General features: G+C 47.1%; 1 protein-coding gene and 1 non-coding gene across 3 annotated transcripts in view; both read right to left on the bottom strand.

Annotated features, from left to right (window-relative positions):
* STK40 (serine/threonine kinase 40) overlaps nt 1–13,468 on the bottom strand; it is a 102,344-nt gene that overhangs the window by 13,392 nt on the left and 75,484 nt on the right. The window lies entirely within an intron of this gene.
* Nucleotides 12,849–12,963, bottom strand: LOC135054089 (U5 spliceosomal RNA). The gene has a single exon (XR_010243343.1). It is a non-coding gene; the product is annotated as a U5 spliceosomal RNA (small nuclear RNA).

A 13,468-nucleotide genomic window follows, 5' to 3' on the forward strand; every position in this document is an offset into this window, starting at 1 on the left:
CCATTACGACAAATGCATGTCGGAATGGATCCGACCCTAATTGAATATACCCCTAAAGCTCTCAAACCAGCTTCCCTTTTGGGCAACCTATTCTACCCCTAGGGCTGTAAGCCCTCTAACCTTCATAAGCACTGAATATTAACGCTCTCTTCAATAGTTAAGTACAACCCACAAACTCAGCACCCTCAAATGTCATTCAGATCCTCTACTTGCCATAAATTCCAGCATGCACATGGTTCAGAGGCACACGTGTGATAGTCCATTACCTTAATCAATTTTCCTAGACTAATTTATATAATTTATATAATATATAATAGCGGCTCCGCAGGAGACTGGGCACAACTAAAGAAAGCTTTAGGACTACCTGGTGTGCACTGGCTCCTCCCCCTATGACCCTCCTCCAGACGTCAGTTAGGATACTGTGCCCGGAAGAGCTGACACAATAAGGAAGGATTTTGAATCCCGGGTAAGACTCATACCAGCCACACCAATCACACCGTACAACTCGTGATATTATACCCAGTTAACAGTATGACAACAACGGAGCCTCTGCACAGATGTCTCTCAACAATAACCCTTTTGTTAACAATAACTATGTACAAGTATTGCAGACAATCCGCACTTGGGATGGGCGCCCAGCATCCACTACGGACTAAGAGAAATAGATTTACCGGTGAGTAAAATCTTATTTTCTCTAACGTCCTAAGTGGATGCTGGGGACTCCGTAAGGACCATGGGGATTATACCAAAGCTCCCAAACGGGCGGGAGAGTGCGGATGACTCTGCAGCACCGAATGAGCGAACTCCAGGTCCTCCTCAGCCAGGGTGTCAAACTTGTAAAATCTTGCAAATGTGTTTGACCCCGACCAAGTAGCAGCTCGGCAAAGTTGTAAAGTCGAGACCCCTCGGGCAGCCGCCCAAGAAAAGCCCACCTTCCTCGTGGAATGGGCTTTTACTGATCTAGGATGCGGCAGTCCCGCCGCAGAATGTGCAAGCTGAATTGTGCTACATATCCAGCGAGCAATAGTCTGCTTTGAAGCAGGAGCACCCATCTTGTTTGGTGCGTAGAGGATAAACAGCGAGTCAGTTTTCCTGACTCCAGCCGTTCTGGAAACATAAATTTTCAGGGCCCTGACTACATCCAGCAACTTGGAATCCTCCAAGTCCCGAGTAGCCGCAGGCACCACAATAGGTTGGTTCAAATGAAACGCTGAAACCACCTTAGGCAGAAATTGGGGACGAGTCCTCAATTCCGCCCTATCCATATGGAAAATCAGATAAGGCTTTTACATGACAAAGCCGCCAACTCTGACACACGCCTGGCCGAAGCCAGGGCCAATAGCATGACCACTTTCCACGTGAGATATTTTAACTCCACGGTTTTAAGTGGCTCAAACCAATGTGATTTAAGGAAATCCAACACCACGTTGAGATCCCAAGGTGCCACTGGAGGCACAAAAGGAGGCTGAATATGCAGCACTCCTTTAACAAAAGTCTGAACTTCCGGCAGGGAAGCCAGTTCTTTTTGGAAGAAAATCGACAGAGCCGAAATCTGGACCTTAATGGACCCCAATTTGAGGCCCATAGTCACCCCTGACTGTAGGAAGTGCAGGAATCGACCCAGTTGAAATTCCTCCGTTCGGGCCTTCCTGGCCTCACACCAAGCAACATATTTTCGCCATATGCGGTGATAATGTTTTGCGGTCACGTCCTTCCTGGCTTTGATCAGCGTAGGAATGACTTCCTCCGGAATGCCCTTTTCCTTCAGGATCCGGTGTTCAACCGCCATGCCGTCAAACGCAGCCGCGGTAAGTCTTGGAACAGACAAGGCCCCTGCTGCAGCAGGTCTTGTCTGAGCGGTAGAGGCCATGGGTCCTCTGAGATCATTTCTTGAAGTTCTGGGTACCAAGCTCTTCTTGGCCAATCCGGAACAATGAGTATAGTTCTTACTCTTCTTATTATTATCCTCAGCACCCTTGGTATGAGAGGAAGAGGAGGAAACAAACCGACCGGTACACCCACGGTGTCACTAGAGCGTCCACCGCTATCGCCTGAGGGTCCCTTGACCTGGCGCAATAGTTTTCTAGCTTTTTGTTGAGGCGGGACGCCATCATGTCCACCTGTGGCCATTCCCATCGGTTTGTAATCAGCCGGAAGACTTCTGGATGAAGTCCCCACTCTCCCGGGTGGAGGTCCTGTCTGCTGAGGAAGTCTGCTTCCCAGTTGTCCACTCCCGGAATAAACACTGCCGACAGTGCTAACACGTGATTTTCCGCCCATCGGAGAATCCTCGTGGCTTCTGCCATCGCCATCCTGCTTCTCGTGCCGCCCTGTCGGTTTACATGGGCGACCGCCGTGATGTTGTCTGACTGAATCAGTACTGGCTGACTTTGAAGCAGGGGTCTTGCCTGACTTAGGGCATTGTAAATGGCTCTTAGTTCCAGAATATTTATGTGTAGGGACATTTCCTGGCTTGACCATAGTCCCTGGAAATTTCTTCCCTGTGTGACTGCTCCCCAGCCTCGAAGGCTGGCGTCCGTGGTTACCAGGACCCAGTCCTGTATGCCGAATCTGCGGCCCTCCAGAAGATGAGCACTCTGCAGCCACCACAAGAGAGACACCCTGGTCCTTGCAGACAGGGTTATCCTCTGATGCATCTGAAGATGCGATCCGGACCACTTGTCCAACAGATCCCACTGAAAGATCCGTGCATGGAACCTTCCGAACGGAATTGCTTCGTAAGAAGCTACCATCTTTCCCAGGACTCGCGTGCAGTGGTGCACCGACACCTGTTTTGGTCTTAGGAGGTCTCTGACTAGCGATGACAACTCCTTGGCCTTCTCCTCCGGGAGAAACACCCTTTTCTGTTCTGTGTCCAGAACCATCCCCAGGAACAATAGACGTGTTGCAGGAACCAGCTGCGACTTTGGAATATTCAGGATCCAGCCGTGCTGTTGTAGCACCTGCCGAGCAAGTGCTACTCTGATCAACAACTGTTCCTTGGACCTCGCCTTTATCAGGAGATCGTCCAAGTACGGGATAATTATAACTCCCTTTTTCGCAGGAGTATCATCATCTCGGCCATTACCTTGGTAAACACCCTCGGTGCCGTGGACAGACCAAACGGCAGCGTCTGGAATTGGTAATGACAGTCCTGTACCACAAATCTGAGGTACTCCTGGTGAGGAGGGTAAATGGGGACATGCAGGTAAGCATCCTTGATGTCCAGTGATACCATGTAATCCCCTTCCTCCAGGCTTGAGATAACCGCCCTGAGAGATTCCATCTTGAACTTGAACCGTTTTATATACGTGTTCAAAGATTTTAAATTTAAAATGGGTCTCACCGAACCGTCCGGTTTCGGTACCACAAACATTGTGGAATAGTAACCCCTTCCTTGTTGAAGGAGGGGTACCTTGACTATCACCTGCTGCGAATACAGCTTGTGAATTGCCTCTATCACAGCCTCCCTGTCCAAGGGAGACGTTGGCAAGGCAGATTTTAGGAAACGGCGAGGGGGAGACGTCTCGAATTCCAGCTTGTATCCCTGAGACACTAGAATCCAGGGATGCACCTGTGAGCAAGCCCACTGATCGCTGAAGCACTTGAGACGGGCACCCACCGCACCTGGCTCCGCCAGTGGAGCCCCAGCGTCATGCTGTGGACTTAGCGGAAGCGGGGGAGGACTTTTGTTCCTGGGAACTGGCTGTATTTTGCAGCTTTTTCCCTCTACCTCTGCCTCTGGGCAGAGAGGACGCGCCTTTAACCCGCTTGCCTTTCTGGGGCCGAAAGGACTGTACCTGATAATATGGTACTTTCTTTTGCTGTGAGGGGACATGGGGTAAAAATGCTGATTTTCCAGCTGTCGCTGTGGAAACTAGGTCTGAGAAACCATCCCCAAATAACTCCTCACCCTTGTAAGGCAAAACTTCCATTTAGAATCTGCATCCTCTGTCCACTGCCGGGTCCATAAACCCCTTCTGGCAGAAATGGACAGTGCATTTATTTTAGATGCCAGCCGGCAAATATCCCTCTGTGCATCTCTCGTATACAGAACCGCGTCTTTTATATGCTCTATGGTTAGCAATATAGTGTCCCTGTCTAAGGTATCAATATTTTTTGACAGGGAATCTGACCACGCAGCTGCAGCACTGCACATCCATGCTGAAGCAATAGCTGGTCGCAGTATAATGCCTGAGTGTGTAAAAACAGACTTCAGGATAGCCTCCTGCTTTCTATCGGCAGGTTCCTTGAGGGCGGCCGTGTCCGGAGACGGCAGTGCCACCTTCTTTGATAGTCGTGTGAGCGCTTTATCCACCCTATGGGGTGTCTCCCAGCGTAACCTGTCCTCTGGCGGGAAAGGGTACGCCATTAGTAACTTTTTAGAAATTACCAGTTTCTTATCAGGGGAAGCCCACGCTTCTTCACACACTTCATTTAATTCATCAGATGGGGGAAAAACCACTGGTAGTTTTTTCTCCCCAAACATTATATCCTTTTTTGTGGTACCTGGGGTAACATCAGAAATGTGCAAGACATTTTTCATTGCCGCAATCATAACGGGTGACTCTATTGGAATGTACAGTAGTCTCCTAGTCGTCGACACTGGAGTCGGTATCCGTGTCGACGTCTGTGTCTGCCATCTGAGGTAGCGGGCGTTTTAGAGCCCCTGATGGCTTTTGAGACGCATGGGCAGGCACGAGCTGAGAAGCCGGCTGTCCCACATCTGTCATGTCGTCAAATCTCTTATGTAAAGAGTCGACACTGTCACGTAATTCCTTCCACATTACCATCCATTCAGGTGTCGGCCCCGCAGGGGGTGACATCACATTTATCGGCACCTGCTCCGCCTCCACATAAGCCTCCTCATCAAACATGTCGACACAGCCGTACCGACACACCGCACACACACAGGGAATGCTCTGACTGAGGACAGGACCCCACAAAAGCCCTTTGGGGAGACAGAGGGAGAGTATGCCAGCACACACCAGAGCGCTATATAACACAGGGATTAACACTATAACTGAGTGATTTTTCCCCTATAGCTGCTTATATATAATAAGAATTTACTCACCGGTAATTCTATTTCTCGTAGTCCGTAGTGGATGCTGGGAACTCCGTAAGGACCATGGGGAATAGCGGGCTCCGAAGGAGGCTGGGCACTCTAGAAAGATCTTAGACTACCTGGTGTGCACTGGCTCCTCCCACCATGACCCTCCTCCAAGCCTCAGTTAGGTACTGTGCCCGGACGAGCGTACACAATAAGGAAGGATTTTGAATCCCGGGTAAGACTCATACCAGCCACACCAATCACACCGTACAACTCGTGATATGAAACACAGTTAACAGTATGAAACAATAGAGCCTCTCAACAGATGGCTCAACAATAACCCGATTTAGTTAACCATAACTATGTACAAGTATTGCAGATAAACCGCACTTGGGATGGGCGCCCAGCATCCACTACGGACTACGAGAAATAGAATTACCGGTGAGTAAATTCTTATTTTCTCTAACGTCCTAGTGGATGCTGGGAACTCCGTAAGGACCATGGGGATTATACCAAAGCTCCCAAACGGGCGGGAGAGTGCGGATGACTCTGCAGCACTGAATGAGAGAACTCCAGGTCCTCCTCAGCCAGGGTATCAAATTTGTAGAATTCTTGCAAACGTGTTTGCCCCTGACCAAGTAGCTGCTCGGCAAAGTTGTAAAGCCGAGACCTCTCGGGCAGCCGCCCAAGATGAGCCCACCTTCCTTGTGGAATGGGCATTGACAGATTTTGGCTGTGGCAGGCCTGCGACAGTATGTGCAAGCTGAATTGTACTACAAATCCAACGAGCAATAGTCTGCTTAGAAGCAGGAGCACCCAGCTTGTTAGGTGCATATAGGATAAACAGCGAGTCAGATTTTCTGACTCTAGCCGTTCTGGAAACATATTTTCAGTGCCCTGACGTCTAGCAACTTGGAGTCCTCCAAGTCCCTAGTAGCCTAGGCACCACAATAGGCTGGTTCAGGTGAAACGCTGACACCACCTTTGGGAGAAACTGGGGACGAGTCCTCAATTCTGCCCTATCCATATGGAAAATCAAATAAGGGCTTTTACAAGACAAAGCCGCCAACTTTGATACTCGCCTGGCAGAAGCCAAGGCCAATAACATAACCACCTTCCACGTGAGATATTTCAGATCCACGGTTTTTAGTGGTTCAAACCAATGTCATTTTAAGAAACTCAACACCACGTTGAGATCCCAAGGTGCCACAGGAGGCACAAACGGGGGCTGACTCTGCAGCACTCCTTTTATAAATGTCTGAACTTCAGGTACTGAAGCTAGTTCTTTTTGAAAGAGAATCGACAGAGCCGAGATCTGTACCTTAATGGAACCCAATTTAAGGCCCATAGTCACTCCTGCTTGCAGGAAATGCAGAAATCGACCTAGTTGAAATTCCTCTGCTGGGGCCCTTTCGGCCTCACACCATGCAACATATTTTCGCCATATGCGGTGATAATGAGTTGCTGTAACCTCTTTCCTGGCTTTAGTAAGCGTAGGAATGACTTCCTCCGGAATGCCCTTTTCCTTCAGGATCCGGCGTTCAACCGCCATGCCGACAAACGCAGCCGCGGTAAGACTTGGAACAGACAGGGCCCCTGCTGCCGCAGGTCCTGTCTGAGTGGCAGAGGCCATGGGTCCTCTGATATAAATTCTTGAAGTTCTGGGTACCAAGCTCTTCTTGGCCATCCACGAGTATCGTTCTTACTCCTCGCCTTCTTATTATTCTCAGTACCTTTGGTATGAGAGGCAGAGGGGAGAACACATAAACCGACTGGTACACCCACGGTGTTACCAGAGCGTCCATAGCTATCGCCTGAGGGTCCCTTGACCCGGTGCAATATCTTTTATAGCTTTTTGTTGAGGCGGGACGCCATCATGTCCACCTGTGGCCTTTCCCAATGGTGTACAATCCTATTGGAAGACTTCTGGAGGAAGTCCCCATTCTCCCGGGTGGAGGTCGTGTCTGTTGAGAAGATCTGCTTCCCAGTTGTCCACTCCGGGAATGAACACTGCTGACAGTGCTAACACATGATTTTCCGCATATCGGAGAATCCTTGTGGCTTCTGCCATCGCCATCCTGCTTCTTGTGCCGCCCTGTTGGTTTACATGGGCGACTGCCGTGATGTTGTCTGATTGGATCAGTACCGGCTGGTTTTGAAGCAGAGGCCTTGCCGGCCTCAGGGCATTGTAAATGGCCCTCAGGTCCAGAATATTTATGTGTAGGGAAATAACCTGACTTGACCAAAGTCCCTGGAAATTTCTTCCCTGTGTGACTGCCTCCCAGCCTCAAAGGCTGGAATCCATGGTCACTAGGACCTAGTCCTGTATGCCGAACCTGCGGCCCTCTTGAAGATGGGCACTCTGCAGCCACCACAGTAGAGATACCCTGGTCCTTGGAGACAGGGTTATCAGCCTATGCATCGGAAGATGCGATCCGGACCACTTGTCCAACAGGTCCCTCTGAAAAGTTCTTGTATGGAACCTGCCTAATGGGATTGCTTCGTAGGAAGCTACCATTTTTCCCAGGACTCGCGTGCAATGATGCACCGCTACCTATTTTGGCTTCAGGAGGTCTCTGACTAGAGATGACAACTCCTTGGCTTTTCTCCTCCGGGAGAAACACTTTCTGGTTTATGTCCAGAACCATCCCCAGGAACAGTAGACGTGTCATAGGAACCAGCTGTGACTTTGGACTGTTTAGAATCCAACCATGCTGTTGTAGCACTTTCCAAAATAGTGCTACCCCGACTACCAACTGCTCCTTGGACTTCGCCCTTATAACGAGATTGTCCAAGTACGGGATAATTACAACTCCCTTTTTTTTTTTTTTTTTTTTTTTTGAAGGAGTATCAACATTTCGGCCATTACCTTGATAAAACACCCTCGGTGCCATATACAGTCCAAACGGCAGTGTCTGGACTTGGTAATGGTAATCCTGTACCACAAATCTGAGGTACTCCTGGCGAGGATGGTAAATGGGGACATGCAGGTAAGCATCCTTGATGTCCCAGGATACCATGTAATCCCCCTCGTCCAGGCTTGGAATAACCGCCCTGAGCGATTCCATCTTGAACTTGAATTTTTGTGTTCAAGGATTTTAAATATAAAATGGGTCACACCGAACCATGCGGTTTCGGTACCCCAACCCGTGTGGAATAGTAACCCCGTCCTTGTTGAAGTAGGGGCACCTTGAGTATTACCTGCTGGGAATACCGCTTATTAATTGCCTCTAGCACAGCCTCCCTGCCTGAGGGAGTTGTCAGCAAGGCATATTTTAGGAAACGGCTGGGGGGAGACATCTCGAATTCCAGCTTGTACCCCTGAAATACTACTTGAAAGAAACAGGGATCCACCTGTGAGCGAGCCCACTAATTGCTGAAATTTTTGAGACGGCCCCCCACCGTACCTGGCTACACCTGTGGAGCACCCGCGTCATGGTGTGGCCTCACAGGAGGCGGGGGAAGAATCTTGATTCTGGGAACAGGCTGACTGGTGCAGCTTTTTTCCCTCTACCCTTGTCTCTGTACAGAAAGGAAGCGCCATTTGACCCGCTTGCTTTTCTGAAGCCGAAAGGACTGTACCTTTGTCTGTGAGGAAACCTGAGGTAAAATTATTTCTTCCCAGCAGTTGCTGTGGATACGAGGTCCCAGAGACCATCCCCAAATAATTCCTCACCCTTATAAGGCTCTCTATGCGCTTTTTAAGTCAGCATCACCTGTCCAGTGACAGGTCTCTAATACCCTCCTGACAGAATGGACATTACATTTATTTTGGATGCCAGCCGGCAAAAATAGGATTTTGGTACTTACCAGGTAAATCCTTTTCTTTGAATCCATAGGGGGCACTGGAGTACTCTTGGGATATGGGCGGCGTAGCAGAACAAAGGCACTGAATATTTAAATTTAGAACTCTCCACCCCTCCATATCCCAGAGTACCTTAGTGTACGAACCCAGTGTTTTTACTGAGCGAACTACTATAGAGAGGTTGACAATGGAGAATTCCTATAACATAACGGACAACAACAAAGTTGACCCATAACGTTAATGTCAACTAAACAGTTGACACCATAACCGATAGACCTTTATAGTTTGAACCAATCGGTGAAAATGTGTTACCATAAGCTCCTTTGAGCTTAATACAAACCAGGTAAAACGTGTTACCCTAAGCTCCTCTGAGCTTAAAACAACCCAGGTAAACTGCTCTGGGTGGGCGTCCAGTGCCCCCTATGGATTCAAAGAAAAGGATTTACCTGGTAAGTACCAAAATCCTATTTTCTTTTTCATCCACTAGGGGTCACTGGAGTACTCTTGGGACGTACCAAAGCTTCCCTCGTGGGCGGGAGAGCTGTTTGACACTTGTAACAGTAGGCAGCCAAAGCTAGATGCTGATGCCGCAACCATTCATAACGTGTAAACGTGCACAAACGTGGTGCACTGAAGGCTATGTAGCCGCATCGTAGACGCTCCACGACCCGCTGGGTGTGACATTCCCACAGAACCTGTGGGATGAGCTATTACTGACGTAGGCGATTGTAACTCAGCCTTAAAGTAAGCCTGACTTGTAGTCATTATTATCCAACTGGATAATGTCTGCTGAGAAACTGGTTAACCCCAGTTGGCAGCATCCTAGAGAACAAACAACGTATCCGTATCACGTACTGTAGACGTTCGGGACATATATAAACGCATAATGCGTGTACCACATTCAGAATTCTAGAATGTGCTGTCCACACAGGAACCACTATTGGTATATTGATGTGAAGAATAAGAAAGCGGAATTCGTCCGAAGATCTGCTTTGTCATGAGAAAACTCAAATACGGTGGCTTGGAATACAAGGCACCCAAATATGAAAACAAAACCCTTGCCGAAGCTAAGGCTAGAAGAAAAATGTTTTCCCAAGTGAGAAACTTAATCCCCATTTGTTGTAAGGGTTCAAAATATGAAAACTGTAAGAAATCTGAACCCAACCTCAAGTCACCTGGCGCTGTAGGTGAGATAAATGGAGGCTGCACTTTGATGACACCTTGTAGAAAGGTGTGTACAGACGCAATAGAGTCAAACGTCTTTGAAAATAAGTTTACCACACAGATACCTGCACCCTCAGTGCAGATAAACGCAGTTTTCCATCCCACCCCGTTTAACAGAATACGGGTAACTTGAAGGATGATGTCGGAAACTTCCGAGCTTTACCACCTATGTAAGCACACCAAATTTTGTAATAATGAGCTGCCTTAAGCGGCTTACTAGCTCGTAACATGGTTGGTATATACTGTAATGCCCTTTCTTTTCTTAAGAGGGCGGTCTGAACCCTCACCCCGTCAACCGCAGCTGCGGTACATAGGTAATAGGTACATAGGTAACTATGGATAAAAGAACGTTCCCTGTTGTAACAGGTTGGACGTATTATGAGCGGGCCAAGATCGTGTGCAAGTATTCCTTGGAGATTCGAGAAGCAAGCTCTCCGAAACCCATGAGATATCACTAGTATGACTGTGACGAACTGTCTTATGATCCGTTTTGGCAACGGAGAGAGCAGCGGAAAATGGTGGAGCCAGATACACGATGCTGAATGACCACACGAATGTGAGAGACTCCACCGCCACTGCCCTTGTGATCTGTCGTTTTGTACACATACTGAGCTTTTGTAATTGTGGCGAGATGCCATCATGTATACCTGAGGGTAACCCCCTTCTGTGGACTCACATATGAAACACCTCTGGATTTAATGTCCAGTTTTCAGGATCTAAATCCCGACGGGTGAGATCATCTGTCTAACAGATGTCCACTCACGGAATGAACTCCGTTGACATTATCACATAATGGTGTTCTGGGCAATTGAGGATTCGAGTTACCTGCCGCATTGCCATGCGGCTTCTTGGTTCTCCCTGGTTGTTGTATGCAACTGCCGTTGCTTTGTCTGACTGCCCTTGGTCAGACTGAAAGCGAAGCATGTAGTGCATTGTAAAATGCACGGAGTTCCAGGACATTTATCGACAGCAATCTGTCGTGATCCATTTTAGAACCTCTGTCGCTGATCTTTTTTAACTACAACTCCTGAACCTCTGAGACTCTCGTCCAGAGTATATACACCCTCGCTCCTCTGTGGGAAACGCGAGTGAAGGCCGGCGAACTAAATCGCTTTGAAACACATCATTATTCTTAACAGGCGAATACACCAATGTACCGCTAGTGTGCGTGTTTTGCACTAATTACTAGATGTACATTTGTTCTTGCTGGTGTAGTAGGTAAATGTCTTTGATTTACCGTATTTATAATCTTACCTAGGAATTGACGTCGTTTAGACGGAATTAGATGCGATTGTTTTTGAACTTGATCTGCCACCGCAGTATACATTAGTAGCGCAAGTTAGAGGAACTTTGTTGAGACAGAGTTCTTATGAGCAGATCTTCTAAGATAGAGGAACTCTGTTGAGACAGAGTTCTTATGAGCAGATCGTCTATCAGGACTCTGAGATGAGCTATCATCACCAACATCACTTTGGTAAATACCCGAGGCGTTGACAAGAAACGGTAGACCTGAAATGGTTAATGGTTGTGGCGTTTTGCAAACGCTAGAACCTGTGATGAACCAACCGGAATGGGTAAATACGCATTGTGAAGATCAAGTGCAATTATGCATTTTGTGGCTCCAATAAGCAAATACTAACCGCAGAAAATCCATTTTCAAACTGCAGTAAGTGACTTGCTGATTGAGATTGCGACGGAGCTGTCTGGTTTTGCTCAAACAGAGGGGAATAAGTAACCCTGACTCTGTTGGTGTACTACTGCCTGGTTATAAAGACATCTGAAAACCAGCAGAGACTAAATGGCAACCTGCCAAACCGTTCGACAGAGGCAGTCTTGTCCTTTAATCTGTAAATAGCTGAGACATCCATGAGTTGAAGTCTGGAAACCCCGCAAATGTAACATGTAAAGACGCGCTTTCACAATTGGAAAAGAGGTCATCAAACCACTGGCTTGCTGACTGTAGCGTCCTGTCGTTACAAGGCGTGACTGTTTTGTACCACCGCCTTGAAAAAACTGAAGTCTAAAGGGATTAAACGCCGGCACAAGTATTTCCGTTTTGATACTGGATGCGGTAATGGCTGAATATCAAATTTAGGACCAAACAAGCTCTGGCCTTGTCGTGCTGAAACTAGCGACGATGAAAAGTGAGAATCGAAGTAACCGGCGTTAGCAGAAGCTTTACAGATATACTCTGCAGCTTCTTTTAACAGTGATCTCCTTATTTCCATACATAGAGTCTAGTGACCCAAATGTATCTTGGGTCTTTATAATGTTTGACACAGACGCATTTACCAATGGCGGATCGCGTCATTTTGGAAACGATTAAATAGTGGTTAGAGTCTACTCAGTCTCTGTAAAAATGGAGACATTGACTCACTGGGATTTAGCAATGTATGTTGTCAAAAACCCCGCACTGAGTGCTGGTCTAATGTACCCTTCTCACTCGTAGTTATCGGTGTGAGATTTGACATAGAATCGTGCATTAAATTATAAGACCAGTTAAATAAACACCATGGTACCCAAAGGGAAATTGGCCCTTTGGAAAGACTGTTTGTTAGAGCAGGCGGAGTACTTCCGAGACTCCGTTGTTACCGCTCTTTTAATTTGAATTGCCCATGCTTATAGGATTTTTAAAATTATTTTTAGTCTGCGCTAGAGCCTTACTCGCTATGCAGACAGACATCACAATAGGCAACGGACAGACACTTGCACGACTTATTGAAGTTATTATGTGTCATATATATATTTTTATTGCTTAAAAGCATATTAAGGCCAGCCGTAGCCAGGCATCAAAAAATTATATGAAACTCATGGTTGTTCCTCTCCACGGAAATCTTTAGTAAAAGGCGAAAGATTTATTCGATCTGAAGAGAAACCAGAGTATTCTTTATGTGAAAAGCAGTTCACATGGGCATGTGAAACCCGAACCAAATTCCCACTAACACCCCTGCGCCTCTGGTGGCTTAGAGATGTAGGGCAGGAATGTTCCAGAATTACAAACTGGAAAACAACAGGAAGCATGGTTAAAATGGCCCCTTTGCCATGCTGACCCTGATAATCACAGAACAAATTACAAATGTTTCCGTGTTAATATAGCCTATTATACAGTATAATCACAGGCCGAGTACAACACATGCTCTATGAATAAATATATATAAGCTCATAGCCTATGATAATTACAGACATTAATATATTTACACAGCATTAATATAGGCTCAATAGCCTATTATACAGTGATACCACAGACCTTAATATAGGCTCCCTAGCCTATTTACAGTGTTAATAACAGCCATTAATATAGGCTCAATAGCCTATTCACAGACAGTAATATAGATTCAATAACCTATTACTGCCAGGACAGGTAACAATACCTTATAAATACCTGTGAT

The sequence above is a fragment of the Pseudophryne corroboree genome, chromosome 2 (genome assembly GCF_028390025.1).
Source record: "Pseudophryne corroboree isolate aPseCor3 chromosome 2, aPseCor3.hap2, whole genome shotgun sequence".
Taxonomy (NCBI): Eukaryota; Metazoa; Chordata; class Amphibia; order Anura; family Myobatrachidae; genus Pseudophryne; species Pseudophryne corroboree.